The sequence below is a fragment of the Caloenas nicobarica genome, chromosome Z (assembly GCF_036013445.1).
Source record: "Caloenas nicobarica isolate bCalNic1 chromosome Z, bCalNic1.hap1, whole genome shotgun sequence".
NCBI classification, from domain to species: domain Eukaryota; kingdom Metazoa; phylum Chordata; class Aves; order Columbiformes; family Columbidae; genus Caloenas; species Caloenas nicobarica.
The window spans coordinates 39,574,424-39,592,656 of NC_088284.1; positions in this window are offsets into that span (position 1 = coordinate 39,574,424).

Sequence of the window (18,233 nt, forward strand, 5' to 3'; positions counted from 1 at the left end):
TAAACACATCTGATAAAAAAGGGAATTTCAGTTGTGTAGGAAACTCTGGCCTGACAGTGTTGCACTTCATTCTGCATCAGAAGGAAATATGAAGATGGAGAATTTCCCAATGTCATGGGACAACCATCTTTGGAAGAAGGCTGTGGGCGATGGGTACATGGGGCAGGCACCTGAGCGGCCAGGCTGGCAGGCTGGGCACATGGCTGGTGGGCTGGGAGCTAGGGAGCTCTGTGCCTGAGGGCTGAGCAGCTCTGCGTCAGCCAGATTGTCCGATGCACTCGAAAGGGTCGTGGGAGCAGACGTCTCAATTCTGATGACTCAGCGTTTTCAGACCAAGAAATGGTACTCCCAGAAGACTTTCCCTCCCAGAGTTTTTGACCAGCGCTGATATTTAAACAAGTCAGAAGCACAAATATTTCTTTTGTCCCAAGGTGGTTCCAGAAACAGAAGAAATTAAATGTTTCTTCTGCTACTTTACAACTGGGGAAATATAGCCTCAGAAATCGCCTCTGAATTCTCTCATCTAAGGCTTTGCGAAATATGGACTCTGAAAATGACATGTCTACACCTGAAGTAAATTCTTGGCTCAGGCTGGAAGCTGAGACACTGGCACTTTGCAATATGGTTCCCTCTTCAAGTCAGTTAAAACAAATAATTTTACTTTCTTTGTATACTTCCTAACAGTGCCAGCATTGTAACAGTAAATCCCCTCTTTACCTATAAGACGATTATAAAATTCTTCACATTTAGAGGTTGAAATAATTTTATTTTTTTGTTTGTTTTCTAGTGATTTCCTATGCAGAAATTACTGCACAAAGCATGAACTTATTTTCCTACCCAGCTTAAAATGTCCAACTAAGACAGTTCTTGAAATAGATTAATTTCCTTAGTGCTAGGATATTTTGAAACAAGGGATTTCCTCTCTGCTGGATGATTTTTTCTGTTCAAGATCTGGTGTATTTTAGTGCAAATATAGTGTATAAACTACAGTTCCCTAACCTTCATTAGTATCTGCATCCCTCATTTTAACAACCTTTACTAGTCATACAGGTAGTTCTTGTAAGTGGTGTGTAACACTAGTACAGAAAAATTCTCCATTTTTAAATAGTTATAAATAGTTATGTTAAATCACAGAATCACAGAACGTTTGGGGTTGGAAGGAACCTCTGGAGAGGATCCAGTCCAACCCACCTGCTAAAGCAGGTTCACCTAGAGCAGATCGCACAGGAATGTGTCCAGGCCAGTTTTGAATGTCTCCAGAGAAGAAGACTCCACAACCTTTCTGGGCAGCCTGTTCCAAAGTTCTGTCACCCTCAGAGTAAGGAAGTTTCTCCTCATATTCAGATTGAACCTCCTATGCTTCAGTCTGTGCCCATTGCCCCTCATTCTATCATTGGGCACCACTGAAAGGAATCTGGTTCTATCCTCTTGACATCCACCCTAGAGATATTTATAAATGTTGATAAAATCCCCTGAGATTATAGACATGGCTGATCTTTTTTTTTTTTTTTTGTAATGCACAAATTTGTCTTCTTTGGGCTGTACTCCAATTTATTCTGTGTGTATCACGCAAGGAATATTACTCCAGAGGGAGACATATGTCCACATTTGTCCATATGTGACACTCTCAAAAGAAGCTAGATGGCCAAAATATCTATAAGGATTCATTTGGTTCAGCAAATAGCATGAACAAAACTTGTAAGATTTTTATTACAGGGATTCAGTTGTATGCTCTTGGGAAATAGCCTTGACTGCAGTTTAAATAGCATAGTTTAAAAAAGTAGTTCATAGTTAGGTTAGTTTCTTCATAAATGTGAATTTCATCCTTTTGGTAAAATATGCTTCTTTTGCTTGAAAGGAGATCTGTGATGAGAAGGTAATCTGGCCTAGAAACAGACGGAAAAAGAAATCAGAATTATCCAAAAATGGACCTATTCTTATCTTATTTTAGGCTTAATTTTTTTTGTTAATGGAAAACTCATTTCTTTGGTGTAAAATATTATCACATGAAGACATTTGACTCTAGCTGTGGAATTTTTACAAGGAACAGCCACAGTTGTGGGCATGAAAAACAGTGAAGAAGAAGAGTACACTGAGATTCTTATTTTTTTAATCCCTTTTAGAGCACTACTGCAAAGCTGTACTGGGCATTGTTGTTACTAGAGTGTTACTGGAGTGTAGGTAGAATGTAATTTCTCACTTCAGACACCCACTATGTGGCTTTGGCAGTAGAAATTAAATATCACAATCTCAGAACTAGAATATTTTAAAAATATTTTGTTGGCTTTGGATGTTACTTGCTACTCTCAGCTACTCATTGCTTCAGGCTATCTGTCACATTGTTGGTGTATCTTCTTTTAACTGGGGAAATTGCAGAAGCAGCACACAAGTGTACACCCAGCTGTATAATAAAGTACAGTAGTGATTTTTGATGGGATATCATTTGAATGCACATGCAGTATTGCTGCGTTAAAAGAAGGATGTATGGAGAGATAATTGATTCATATCTATATTATACATACTGATTTTTTTCTTGCTGAGTTTTACATTTTGCACACATAGGCAGTGACTCTGATTTTGGAACCTGTGTTACCTGGTGGGTTTTTTTGTTTGTTGGGTTTTTTGTTTTTATTTTTTAATTTTTTTTTTTACCAGTGATAGCACTAAGCTATTTTCTGTGGACAATTTGACAACGCAGAAAAGGTCTTTGGAGACTTGATAACTGTAGTTGCCTGACATTCTCCTTGGAGCTATACTACACACCTCCAAGAGGCACACATGCTTACCCACCTAGCAAAGGCAGTTTGAAAAGGGAATTGTCACCACTGTCCTTTGAAAACCGTGAGGCTGTGACATACCACGGCTGTGACATACCACGGCTGTGAGTGCATGAGGGTGAAGAAGGTGCAGAAGTGAGGGCGGGTGAGGGAATTACAGCCATGAATTTTATGGCTAGATAATCCTTGCTCTGCGTAGATTTATTAGCCTCACCGGAGAGTTGCCTACCTATAAATCCTACTCCTCATTTCCCCCTCCTGTTTCTACAGGAGCCAGGGAGCTATAGTCCGTGCTAGACATGGAAATGCAGGCTTTTTCTGACTACTGTCTGGGGGCAGGCAGCACATTGCAGATACAACCTCACATGTTAGTGAAATGAAAGTCCATAGTTTTTTTGTGTATGATAGATGAGCAAGTTAAAACCAACAAAGTGGAACTCCTAATCAAGAAATCAGCACTTTCCCATATGAGATGCACTGCTGGTAACATGTCTAGAATTTATGACTTATCAACATTAAATTTTTCAGCAAAAAGGGATATATTTTAGGACTATTCTACTTACTGTGTTGATTAAATTCTCACAGTTTTAGGATCATCTTATTTTTGTTAATGGACAGTATGAGATCCCGTATAGCAGGGGGCTATTTACACAGTAGGGTGAAAAATTTAGAGTGGAAGCTTCTCTCCTGAAAAAATAGTGTGTTATTGGGTTAGTAATAGCCTGGAATATATGGGAAATACGATAACTGATTATGGGGGCTGTTTGGTTGGTTGGTTGGTTGTTTTAATGGGAACTCATACTATTGTAGAAAAAAATGTTGTGCCTAGTACCAGATATTTTCACCACAGTATAAAGAGAATTATTCCATAAAATCTGCATCAAGGAGAGATATTCAGAGTGTTGTTTTCAGGAAAAAATACAGAAGTATGGGTCTGTAAAATGCATAACACTATATCTGTGAGGAAAAAAAAGAAATATATTTCTGCAAGGTCCTCCTGTTTCTCTGCAGAGCCTGCTTATTCTGAAATATATAAATCAGAGAAACACTCTACAGTTACTGCATCAGTACGGTGGTTTTGTAAGTAGAGAGGTTGCTACTATCTTTCTTAATAATGACATTTTGCTTTTCAACTCATATGGGTTTTTGTGTATGTGTGTATGTTTATATAAAAATACAGAAATGTAGAGAAAGTACACATATATATATATTGCAAAATATTTCACAGTTGATTACAATAAACAATAAATTACTAGGTGGCAAGTAATACAGGAATATGAAGTCGTAAATTTCTATTCCATTGCTCCTGCGCCATTGAAGACCATGATGTGACAATATTGGACAAAATCTCTGTACCTGCAATGCATTTGCTCCTTATGAAAAACAAACAAAACCCCCAAACGATACCGTCCCTCCCCAGCAATAACTAAACATCTCGTCAAAAAGCTAGCAAACAAAACCTCCAAACAACGAACTAACCTTTAGAATAGTGTGGATTTCTTTTCCTTGACATTGTGATTATATACTTGCTGCAGACATCATGCTTCCCATACTGTCCTTGTTGCATAGATATGTGCCCCTTCCCTCTGATCATAGGTTCCATAAACTAAAGTTTAGATGTAAACTCACATCAATGAGATTTTCAGTTGTTCAGCTGCAGTGTCATTGAGCATTATCATCATGATGTGTCAAGATAACAGTGAATCTCTAGCTGCCCGTGTGTTTGGATCTCTCTCAGTACTGATACCTCTCTATTACCTCTGTGGTTTTGAATGTGTGTGCATGTGTGTGTACATTTAAATATAAATAGTTGTCTCCATACATTACATGTTTATATAGGTGCAGGCTATTCTCTATAATAATAAGGAAATGTATGTGTTTGAACAATGAAAAAGGATATCAATTTACATGTACAGAAAAACAGGGAAGCAAAGTGAGGAACATATTTAATTCTTTCAAAAATCAGAAGAGGATGAAATGTGTATCTTCCGCTTTAACTCAGTCTGTCTAATCATTTCGTTGAGATGCTCCCAGATAATGAGCTTGAGAGTAAGTACATCAAACACTTCAGCCTATCTACTCACATGCTTGTCATAAATGCTTAGTGAAAGAGCAGTGCTTTCTTAGCCTTGTATGAACAAAGAAGGGCACCACTCTCTCTCTTGTTCTTCCTCCTCTTTTGCTTTTGCTTTTCCTTTTCTTTTTCTTTATCTCTCTTTCTCTCTCTTCCTTTAAATCTGCTTTACAGCACTACTGCTGACAATATGGCTCTTTTGGTGCTTTTGGGCAGCATTCTGTTGTCTGCTGATGATTTTATTCCGTGAAGTGATACACACAGAAATGTAAAGTACAAAAAGAATAATAAATCTCCCCAAAACCTAACCCCCTCATTTATTCTTCTTCTCTTTAGTTCTACTATGTTTTCAACTAAAAAACCCCTACCCAAAACAGCAACAAGAAAAAAAAAAACCAACACACAACCCCCAAACTCCCATAACATAAGCATATTTTGATACTATGTATTACATTTAGAAAAACCCGAGTTCAACTCTAAAAATGATCTGACTTGTTCCTACAGTTGTTTGACTGAAAATATCTTCTTGGTCTAGTACATGTTTAGTAGCTGTCATGTTCAATTGATTGAATAAACATTAAATGGAGAATCCTCTTGAACAACGATTTGAGAAACCAGGAAATGGCTTGAATACATTCGGCTAAAAAAAGAGGGGAAATACTCATGAGCAGCTAAAATAACTTCTTTGTGCTCTTCAGATGTGAAAAAGAAACATACTGTGGTTATCACTGCCTTTTTTAATTTTTTTTTTTTTCTAGTTTGTTTTGTAATTTCCTCCACTCATTTATTTTTCCCTTGTTAAAAGGCAAACAGGGGAAATTGTAACTAAAAGCATGACGAAGAAAAGGGGAGAAAAGAGCAGATGATTTAAAAAAAATAGGGAGAAATGAAGGCAGGTTCTGTTATATATTTTCACATTTGGCTGAAGATCTACTAGGAAAGCTTTAGAAAGAACTTTTTGCTGAAAAGAGAATTTCATTCAAAATCCTGCTACTAGCCATACATTGGCAGAGTGCAACAGACAGATCTGTGAAGCAGTACCGTGACAAGGCAATCTTAGCTGACTACCATCTGTCTTTCTTGGGAACATTTTTGAACTGCTAATCCATCTAATTGAATATCAGAGTGCTCCATGCAGTGCAGGGTTTGTTAATGTGGGCTCTCCTCTGTTGCACAGTTAGGAAGATATTTATTATTGTTAAGCCCCACATAAGCAATTGGCTGGTAGTTGTTAACAAAATCTTGTTTGCACAATGATGGATTGGAAAAATGTGAAAGTATCTCTGTGTCTGAAATTTAAGGAAATACAATAACAATACTTGCAATCAGTTCAGTTGCAAAGGTAAAACTGTCCATTAACGTTCTCTGGGCTACGAAATTTGTGTGATCCAATGTAAAACGTGCTATTGTTGTTAGCATGCATGTTATAGTTAGGTATATGTATTTTCAAGTGGGTCAAAGTACTTTTTAGTCATACAAACAGGTGGTATGTAGGATTCAGCAATAGTTTCAAATGCAGTGACATTCACCTTAACTGCCTTGCAGCCAAAACTCTCAACTTAGTTTTCTACAGTGAGCTGGTATTAGCTAATCTCACAAAAACCTTGGCAGTAGTAGTCACTAGATTGTCTCTCAGCTCTGTATGACCTCAATCTTTAATCAGTTTGGGAAATGAATTGTGACTGCAGACCCTGCTAATCAAGGAAATCCACAGAGAACACAAAATACTTGTGCTGTGGGGCTTGCATTGATTACCAGATAGCTGGGAGGGCCTGTGTGTAAAGTACCTTTCTTGCAACATCTGGCATAAGCAGAGAGGGCAATGCTGATTTTCCACTGCTACAAGTAGCAAGGGGTGGCAGACAGAGCTCTGTAAGTGTCACAGGACTTCCTAATGCCCTCCATCCCTGCTCTGAAACAGCCTGGGTTCAATATCAGGGCATGTAGATGGGTGGGTGTCTTCACATAGCTTTGGAAAAGATGAAAATAATACGAAAAATGGATGATTGTCTAATTTTTGCTTTTAAAAAGGTTTCTTGGAGGAAAAAGAATGAAGATGTTGAAATTTCCATTCCATTTTGTAATTCTCGTTAAGTGGCAGATACTCAGAGAGTGTTTTTCTGAACTCAGAGAAATGAACAAAACCATTAAAATAAAGTTGAAGATTCAGTTGGGTGCCTCTATTTGTGTTACACCTAATTTTATAAATACGTAATTGTTGTGGGTTGACCTTGGCTAGCTACCAGATGCCCCCACCCAGGTGCTCTCTCACTCCCCCCTCCTCAATAGAAGAAGGGGAGGAAATAGGCTTGTTAGTCAAGATAAAAACAGGGAAATCCCTCACCATTTATTGTCACAGGCAAACCAGACCCAACTTGGAAAAAATGAATTTAATTTATTCACCATTTAAAAGAGATTTGGATGGTAAGAAACAAAGTCAAATAACAAAACACCTTCTTCTTTCCTCACCTCGTTCTTCCCAGGCTCACCTTCACTCCTTCAGTCCTGACTCCTTCACCTTCCCCACCCCTAGCAGCACATGGAGATAGGGAATGGGGGCTGGAGTCAGTACATAACAGCTCCTTGCTCTCTGCTGCTTCCTCCTCACACTTTTTCTTTGCTCCAGTGTGGGTCCTCTCCATGGACTGCAGGGGAATCTCTGCCTGGAGCACCCATATCTTCCTTCTTCTCAGATCTTGGTGTCTGCAGGGCTGTATCTCACACTTTTTTCCATCACCCCTCTCACATGCTGCCAGGCAGCATTTTTTCCCCTTTCTTAAATACAGGCAGAGGCAGTGCCATCTTGGCTGGGGGTTTCAGTTGTGCTCTGTGGTGGGTCTGTTGGAGCCAGGTGGAGTTGGCTGTGTCCATAACAGAGTGGCCCCAACCTCTCCTTACAGAGGCCACACTGCAGCCGCCTCACAGCCACCCCATTGCCAGCACCTGGGCACATGCGCCCAGTACGGTTAATACACATCAGTTTTGCATTGAAATGCACCAGCCCAGGATCATAAGTATCCCTTCTTGATATTTATTATGAATTAATTATAATAATCCAAACCTCCATATTGACTGAATATCCTTACTCATTGATAAAGAAAGTTGCTTTCTGGGGGGTAAAGAGATGAGACTTTTTCAAATCGGATATAGACATCTCTGCACAACTTCAAGTGTTCTTCCACATAGGAGAGAGACAGGTTTTGATGAAATACTGGGAGGCATGAAGTATCTCAAATAAAAATCTCAGCTGCAAAGGATGATCTACTTTGCAGATTTGACTCTGCAAGGACAGAGACCTGGGGTTCTGTCCTAATTTTGGGAGAGAAAACACACTTTTTGAAAAATAGTATTCTCAGTGAAAAGTGATTGATAGATTGGAATCGCATGCTTACTTGCAATGCTTAGGTACCATTAGGGCTAAGGTAAAAAAATGAAATGAGAAATTAACATATTCAGCAGCGGATCAGGAAGAAATAAGTTACATTGCATATTAATGCTTGCTAGCAAATCAGAGATTTTCTTTTTAATCAGCAACTTAGGAAAAATTTTGTTAGTAATAAAAGCAGGAAATTTACAAGTAAAATCAGCCTTTTGGTTTAGATTCTTGGTTTTATCTTGCTCCTCTGCATATGTAAGAACGGAAGTAGTTGCACTGTTTACCATGACATACACAAACAAGTATCGTTTGCAAACTGAGATGGTGGTCATATGCTTTTTGTATTCCTTCCAGCCATAGTTTTATCTCTTTTCGACACAGGAGTTTTTTCACAAGAAGATGGAGTAGACTGCATGCCAAAGTAGCATTTTGCAATCTTTGGCTCTTACTCTGCTTCAGCTGCTGCCATTGGCAAAACATTTGTTAAATGAAATGAGAGCAGTATCTGATTTTTTTGATTGATTTGTGAACATCATGCCCTTACAGATTGCTTTTCTTAAAAGTCTCTGCTGGAATGAGTTAAAAGGAGGAAATTGCAGGGAGAATGGTATTGTTTTTCCCTTTTAGAAAGAGCAGTAGGCCAGCTTCCAGCTCCACAGACTACACAGGTAAACTAAACCATTCATATATTGTGGCTCACATTTTCATCAGCTCATGGGTCTGTGTGATTTCATGCATTTTGGCTGTAGAGTTGAGATCAAAAGCATTCCAGTGCAGTTGAGCCTTTTGACTGCTTCCTTGCTGCCATGTGGGAGATAGTACAGTTTAACAGCGAGCATAGAAAACACAAGTGCAGGAGTATTTAGATTTTATAAAGATCTCTAAGAAAGAGATGTGCTTATCATTTCAGTAATCCTTTATGTGGACTGGCAAGTGCTTCCTTTTCTGTCAGGTACATCATCTATCAACATTAAAAAAAGGAAAAAAAAAAGAAAAAAGAAAAAAGAAAAACAAACCCAAAATAAACCAAAAATAACAAAACCAAACCAAAACAACCAAGCAACCACCAAAAACGAAACACTGCACTGAAGCGATATTTCTAAAATCAAGAATGATGCATGAATAGAAAGATACAGTTTGTATAATTTAAAATACACTTTTATGTATTCCACTTCACAAATGATTTGTAGGATCTAGCATACATTAGGTGTTGGTCAAATGACATGCAAATATCAAAGCAGTAAAACAGATCTTGTCTTGACTTGTTGCTTGTGCCAGTATTTTTCTTTTTTCTTGGGAGCAAAATTATCCTCTTGCTCCTGCTGGGAATTATAATGTACTGATGCAGCAGATCTGGCATGCTGTTTTCTTTTCTAGTGGAATTACTACCATCATCTCTCTTACCTTGTATTTTCTCATATTTCTTACAATTTATCAGTGATGAGGAAGCACATAATTAAAAGGATGATGTACCAGTAATGACACCATTATTTCACATCATCTCATATTGTATATATATTTTCATGTAACTTCGACTTTATATTCATGTAGAAGGACAGATAGGCAGATCAGTACATGTAACAAAACTATTGTTCTAGGTATCTTAGCTCTTTTTGAGCTTTGAGAGATGAATGGCTTAGATAGGTCACTTCACAAATGTTCAAAACAAAAGCAGTACTCGTATTGAGCCAGAAATTTAGTATACCACCCCTGAAAGACAGAAAAAAAGAGGGGTGGAGTTTCAGACTTTCCCTTTAACTCTTCAGCAGCACTACTTTCCATAAATTTACAGATGGTACACAAAATATTTGGCCGTTGTTACTGATAGGCATTAATTACTGGGAAATACATATTTAAATAGCTCATATTTTAGAACACTTGAGAGATCACAGGACTTTAAACAGCTTCCACTTCAGATTAAGATGTCAGCAGTAGCAAAGCTAGTGAAGTGTGATGTGAAACATTCCATATGCTAGACTGAAATAATAACAATTGGAAGGCATTACATAATCAGAGCTGCTTTGGCTGGGTTTGACTGACAGTGCTTACTATTCAATTAAGAAGCATATTATTGGGCTCAGATGCTGATGCAAATCTCAAAGAAATCTTAATTTGTTTGACCCTTGCAACCCACCAGCTTTGATTTCATTTGAGGCTGTGCCTAATGCATTTTATGTGTCCAAGAAACACATTATTTCATCATAAGAAGGAGATTTCCAGTTGCTACTCTAAAACCCTACTTAGGTTTCATTAGCATAATGATTTATTAAAAAAAAAAAAACAAAACCCACAACAGAAACTGGATTAGAGAACCTCTAACCTTCACTTTTTTTTTCCTTTTTTTTTGGTAACCTAAACAGGAACTAATCATTGGTGCAAAGGATTAACAGACACGGGAGAGTCTTGCCTTTGTGTCTTGAGGGAATCCTATAGTATGGAACTGGATTAACCTTTCCGACACTTTTTGTAATAACTCAAAAACTGCAGTATAAGGTTTATTTTCCTGACAATCAGCATGGTTGCTTTTCTTTCTGTGTAGATTCTATGTTCATATATGCGAAGATGTATGTCATCAAACACAACATGAACAATGAGGAATATTCAGAGTTTGCAGTGAATATTCATCCTTTCTCTATAAATTAGTCACAGTAACAGGTGCCAAAAGATGTTAGCAGTAGCAATACTGATAGGATTTGTCAATGAACTTTGATCAGGTTTGTGTATGACCTATCTGAGTGAATATGGTTGCTTATAAATTTAGTTCTTTGTCTTATCAGCCTGCATTTCCTCACTTTCTCTCAAAGCAGCTGGCACTAAATTAGCTGGAACTAACTTTTTTTTTAAATTATATTCTTGTTCAATTTTATAAGTGTAAGACAATTCAGAGCAGTTACACTTGGGATGAATCTGGAGATTGAGACATGAGTTTACATAGTCTGTGTTAAAAGTTAGGCCTTTACTATGACACCAGCAACCTTCATCCATTAAATCAATAGAACAGGGAGGGGCAAAAGTAGGACTAAAGATTACATTCTCCAGTGCAACCAAGTTTTGCTGATGTAGTTAAATCTACTGTGTATCCAGATTTACCCTAGGCATGTCTCCTTTTCCTTCCAGAAATTTTATTTGGTTAAAACACTACAACAAGAAAAAAAAAAATTGTTCTTGAAACCTGGATGAATCTGGCAGTCTGTAGCTTACATGGCTGCTGCCATCAGGCTTTGGGCATAGTCCATCTTATCCTGAGTGGGATACATCAAAGAGACTTGTGTGTAGGCTTCGTATGCTTGGTTGGGCTGAAATAGGGTGATATAAACAGTTTAGAACATGGCCATATTCTCCTGGAATACTCATCTTCAGCTAAAAACAATATGAGCTCCTATTTATATTTACAAGCTCTTCTTTAAAGCAGCAACCATCCTGCTATTAAAAAAAAAAAAAAAGTTGTAAACATGCATAATCATATTATATTTATATATTTGCACAGTTGACAAAATCTGATAGGCTTTCTTCTGCACAGATAAATACTGTCAATTTGTAAGCTGATTTTTCATATTGAGGAATTGAGTGTTATTTTTGCTTATGCCTGATCAGTCTAGAGAAGTTAATCACAGCTCTCCTATAGATCATCTTAGGCCTGTAATGCAGTTGAAATGCAGAAATATAAATATTTGTCCTAGGGATGGAATGAGGTCCGTATGTTTTTTCTCACCTGGTTTCCTCTGTCATTCCTCTGTCTTTCATGCACCATTTATTTTTCTTATTTTCTCCTACTCTGTTGCTCTTCTCTCTCTTTTGGACACACTAAAGTTGTTAGGGTGTTTTGTTAAAAGTGTTATCCAAAAGTGATTACTGTGCTTTCTTTATTCTGATCTGTGGGGATAGTCAATAGCTTTTCATCTATAAATCTGAAGGTGGGCAGAAGCTTATAGCACAAGTAGAATAGCATCACATACTAAATATTCTTCCCCTTCCACTTCATTCCGCCCACAACAAGCCACCAGTGCCAGGACTTGCAGAACTGGGAAGTGGTGGAAAACCTACTAAAGGTCTGGATGTTATCAGTTTATTTTTCCTTGTTGTTGTGTAGCATTGTGTTGCATTTTTTTTACTGCTGAGTTAACACATTTTCTAGCTTTTTCATGTACTTTTTTTTTCCTACTTTTTCTTTTATGAGATTCTTTCTCACATTAGTTAAAGACTGTACTTATTAAAAACAGATGGAAAAATTATATAAAAAACCCCCAGTGGAATCTTGTAACAGTGAAACTCACATTTCAAACTGTTTGCAGAAATCTCGAATGCTGTACTTAAAGGAACCAATGACAATTAACTAATTAATGTCTAGAATGTCTTTTATTTGCTAACTGTCTTCAGAAAAAGCATAAACATGCCCAGGTGTATCTTCTAATAAATGCATTTGAGGTAGCTTTATGCTTCCCTTTGATATTTTATAAATCCACAATTTATAAACAAATTTAAAGAATCCTTTTACCCCTAATTAGCATGCGATGTGAAAAATTACATTCAAATGACAAAAGCGTGTTTATAGATTTATTTTTGTGTGCCATTAATTGCACAATGGCTAGTGGAAAGCTGCAACATTAGCCCTGGGAAGCAATACAGCCGTTCTCATTCTGAGGCAGACATTTCAAATGACATTTAATGGAATCTTCCAGTGCATTTACTAAGCTAAATGGCACACTTAGTGTATTATGGTTTTGTGCATGGAAACAAGGAAAATTGTTTCATTTTGGTAAACTCTGAAAGACTACTTTCTTCTGTCAGAAACAAGGTAAAAATGTACTTAGCTTGACATTTTAACACATAGGTTACACTTATAATTTAGCAGCTGTTTCTAGTCTACCATACCTTCCATACAGTGACAGCGTCAAGATAAACCACGACGTTGCCTTCCCAAAGGAGATTCTATCTTCAGATTGCTCTTGAAGTGACACAGAGATATGCACAAAAAAGCCCTGTTAAGACCAACAAGATCCTTTAAAACAGTGTTGCATAATGTAATATGTACAAGTTCTATGTTCAGTGAGTTTTTTTTATAAAATATTTATGAAGAAATGAAAGAAGAAAAAATATTAGCAGCTTCCAAGGGGATGTTTTGCAGGCAGAACTCCCACTGTTTTCAGTGGGGATTTTCCCTGCTTGTGGCCTTAGCTAATAGCCATTGATATTAATGGGAGCCATTCCTTTGATTTTAATGGGCTGTGGATCATGGATTTTGGTTCTATTAGGGCCTGGGCTGTATTTAGAAATAGTCATACATGTTTTATATAGGAATAAATGCTCAGCCAAGTTTGTTTACCAGCTTATTTTCAAACATTAGTCTTCATAACAGCTGCCTATGCTTGAGCACACTCAGGTAGATGAAAGGACACTTTTCCTCTGTCTCTTGTTAGTTCTGGGAAAATTAGGAAACAAGATGCATCGGCATTTAGTAGGTATCTATGTCTGGAAATTTTTTGCTGATTTTCTGTAGTTTACTGGAGTTTACACAGGGTGAGCTGTAGCAGAGTTCAGTGGGATTTACAATAGCTTTAATGAGTTAGAGACGGATCAAAAAGCCCTCTCTGATCTCTTAGATAGTCTACTGACTACTGATTTATAAAGATTTTCGTTACCTTCTCAGCTAATCCACCAAGTTAACTGTCCATTTCAAGCAAAATCCAGGTGGATTTGTGTCCATAACCAAGCTATTCTGAACATACCAAAGCATTCAAAAACTGTATCAGCTAATGCCTGAAAAGAAATTCAAATTAAAGTGAGTCCTCTAAGCCCAACACCTAAAATGGATTGAATTAGTGAAAATCCTGCACCAATACTGTACAAAAACCAAAAGCTTCCAGGGTTTTGTTTCAGTTGTGGGGTTTAGAAGAGTTTAACACTTTTCATACTAATTCAAAATATTTGACTACATCACTAGCTCTGCTGAGTTAGCCGTGAGTAGTGTTTCAGGAATAGATGAATATCTGATACACTAAAGATTCCTGAAAAATATAGTAAATTTGACATATGCAGACCCCTTCTTCAGAGTCCACGTGAGTAGTTAGTGTAAGCTACAAGACGATAATTGAAGTGCAAGGGGTTAGTAATTCCAGTTAGTAATTCCACAAGAACTCTCTTCTCCATGAGGTTCTTAGAAGACCGGTAACTGTTGATTAGCATTAAGATGAAGTGCCAATAGCACCTGTTGTGGTATGTAGCAATGCACTTTGTGCAAAAATAAAAATTCAAGCCAGAATCTTGGTCCGTTCTGCTTCAGAACTTAGTCTAAGTTGGATGCTTGGCATATAAGCCAAGGATGTTTTAATAGCATGTGGCCATAACATTGTCCAACATCGGGTTTCAGGTGTCTCCAAGACATTTCATTTGCCTTGTGATATTTAGCCATCCATAAAAGACAAACAAACAAAACGAAAAAAAAAACCAAACACCACAACAACACACAAAAGCAAAACCAAACCAACTAACCAACCACCTACCCAAACAAAACCAAACAAAACCACGAAGAAACAAAGAAAAAACAACAAAACAAAAAAAATCAGCCCCTGCCCCCCAAAAACTACTGTTACCATAATCTGATGATTTCACAGCTATGTCAAGTTTCTAGTTATCTGAAAATGACCTTCTCCAAGGGTAAATATAATCAGTTGAGAAAATATACATTTTAAGCAGGAATCTTCTGACATCTTGTTATTCTTTGTGAAGTTCGTGACTTTTTTTTGCAGTGTTTGCTAGTGTGGATTATCCATGTGATAGAAACATTCAGTATCTCTTTTCATATATTTTTGGATTTGTAACAAGATAGTAAATAATCAGCATCACAATACAACATACATGATACCACTGGAGAAAGCTTGTTCTGCTGAGATGGAGTGGGTAGGGATTAGTATGTAGTGATGGTATCTTATAGAATACATTGCTCTTGTGGCTTAAAGGCTTTGCTTTCAGCATGTCATCAAAGTCTGTGAGCTTGATTAGTGCTATTAACCATTTTGGTCTACTCTTCCACCTGCTATAAGGCCCAGGTGCGTCTGGAAATGGACTACAGAATTTCCCATCAGAATCGGAGCATCAACAATCTCCTTTGCTCAGGTGCATGAAAGATACAAAGTTCTTCTGGATAAATGTATTTTAAAGTTTTAATAATGAAATAAAATAAAACTGTGGTGGCAGAAGCTTGAGGTTCCCTTCCCCAGGAGGTTCCCCCCAAAAGAGGGAACTCTTATGCCTGTCTCTTACACTGAAAACTGTGCCAAAAAATTGCTACACAGTAGGAAGGACTGGGCAAGATGACGATGTCAACTACTCTACTACAAAGATATGTTCAGATACAGAGCAGAAGTGGAAAAACATGCCAGCTGGGACTGTAGAGATACTGAGAGTGTGTCCCAGACTTCTTAGTTTGACTGGTAAAGTAGACGACTCAAAGAAATATAGACAGTGAGATTTTCTACTTAGTTTTCAGCAGAAATCTCTATTGCAGAGGAAAATCTGGTTTATTTTGAGGAATGTTAGACTGGACTTTGTATTGGCAGGGGAGTGTGGAGGAGAAAAGATTATGTGGATATGACTCAAATGAGAGTTGACTACTGCGTCTGGATTTCCTGGTGTCAAAAGAGGACATTCTCATGCAGGTTCATTCTAATCAAAAGAAGAAATGGTAAAATTAATGTGTCCTCCTATTCTCCTAACTTCATTGGCCTGCAAGGAAAGCACCATGGGTGACCTGTGAAGAATCTTGTTTCAACTGAAATATTGTTGCTTATCTGAAATGATTCAAGCTTGCACATGAGACAGAAACTGGCCCTTAGCCTGGTTGTATTTATCATGTATAAAATGCAAATAATACCTGCTTAAAGTGTTCTAAGATAAAATATACTGTATAAATGAAAATACAGGAGAAATACTGAAGCCATGGTTTAAATCGAAAAGAACCTTGTGTAAAGAAGTGGGGAACTCAATTTTCCTTGTACAAATAATGAATTGAGTATAAATTAGCAGAAATTGAAAGAATCTGGGGGTTTTCTTTCGTCATTCAGGCCTTGCTGGTTACAATCTCCTGTTCATAACCATACCAAAAGCCTATTCAATAGCTACAGTCATTGACTAAAATCACTTTGTCAGCTGAAAACCTCTTTTGAATTTGTGAATCTGACTTTCTTTTCTCCCCCAAAATTGTTGAAGGAAAGAAATTGATGTTCTTTGTGAATCTTGCCCGGTACCTTCTCAGTCTCCTTGATGAATCTCATTATCTGGAAAGTGACCTTTACAGTTCATACCTCTTTTGCACCTAAAGCAGTTATTCTCCATTCTGTTATAATGAAAGTATTACATAGATAACTATTAAGCATTATCTTCCAGAAGGAGTATTAATTTGGGAAAGAAATGAAGTACTTTAATGTAAAAACTGTTGGGGTTTTTTTTTGTGGTTTTTTTGTAACCTTGTAGATACCTGAGAGTGAGTGCTGAGTAAGTTCACAGACATGGTAAACACCCTGAACTACCTACTTACTGTAAAAGATAATTTCCATTTCAGAATTTATGGACAGCTGAATCCATTTCTCTTTTCAATTAGAATACTTGCATGAATAGTTTTCACTGCTGGACAGAGGGAAAATATGCCTATTTGACTTTTTGAGGTATGTAACTATACAGGTTATACCCATATGCACATTTTAAAATACTGAGCTGTATGCTTTTTGACATATTTTTGCTTTTGTGAACAGCATCAAAGAAACTAGTACCTGCTGTAGATATTACTTTTATAGCTTTTTAAAGTGTCAGATTACTTTGAAGTAGCTATGCAGTACAGTGTAATTTGTTGCACAGAGCTGTGAATCAGGTAAAACTTGGGTTGTACAGGTTTGTGCTAGTAGAGCTGCTAAATTTTACCTTGACTTCAGCTGGTTGCCTTAGGACAGATGAGACTATGTCCTGCTTCCTGTATTATTTACTCCTCTGTGAAGGTAACTAATAATGTCTAGTAATTTCTAGGATGGATGACTCATTGCCAATTGACATAAATATGCAGGAAAGCATGAGCGCTACACAGAATGTGCAATTATGTCGAGTCAGATCACATGAGAACTTCCCACACCATGAATAACATGGATCATACTTTGCTAATAAATAATTTTCTTCTTCTTTTTCCCTTGGAATGGGGTTTAGCTAAAGGCAAAGTAAAATTATGTCAGATGTTAGCATTTGATGAAAAATCAAGTGGATGCATGCTCCTCTTGTGACTGTCCCCTCTCAGGCACCAGATATTCACTGCTAATTACTAAAATGGCAGCATTACCTACCCAGAAGTTTGTATTTCTCCAAAGCTGATGAAAGAACATGGGAAAGAGATGTCATTAGGCATGGGAAAGTTGAGGTAATCAAAGATCCATGCTCTGGCATGCATCAAATGGCTGTGCCAATTCTCAAACACACATTAGCACCAATAAGCCAATGTAGACTCTCTTTTTTTCTTTCTGCTAACATGGTAAAAGAGAGCAGGAAATAGAAATAACAATTATTCAGATTTAACTGAAATAAAATAAAAGAAACAGTACAGACAGCCACACAATAGGAGACAAGGCTGTGCAAGTTACCACTTTTTTGAAAAGCGCTATTTCACTATAGTTTGTGAAAGGTGACAGCATAACCGAACTGGATATACTGACACGTCTGCATGGAGAAATCTACTGAAACATGCCAGATTCCTGCTTATAATCTTCTTTAGAGAATCACTTGTTTATTGATGGAGCATGTTGAACCTTCCAGTCTCCTGGCTATGGCTAATTCCAACAGCTAGGGAAAAGGTTCACTAACCCTTCTGTTGCTTCCAGTAACAACATCATACTTTTGAAAAGAAGGAAAGACTCAAGTTCATATTGTAAAATATTTTTAGACGGTATTTTCTGCCTTGTAAGGCTGTGTAAATAATTAATGTTTTTGGCTTTTTGGCAACCAAACCAAGAATTAAAACAAAATAATTTGG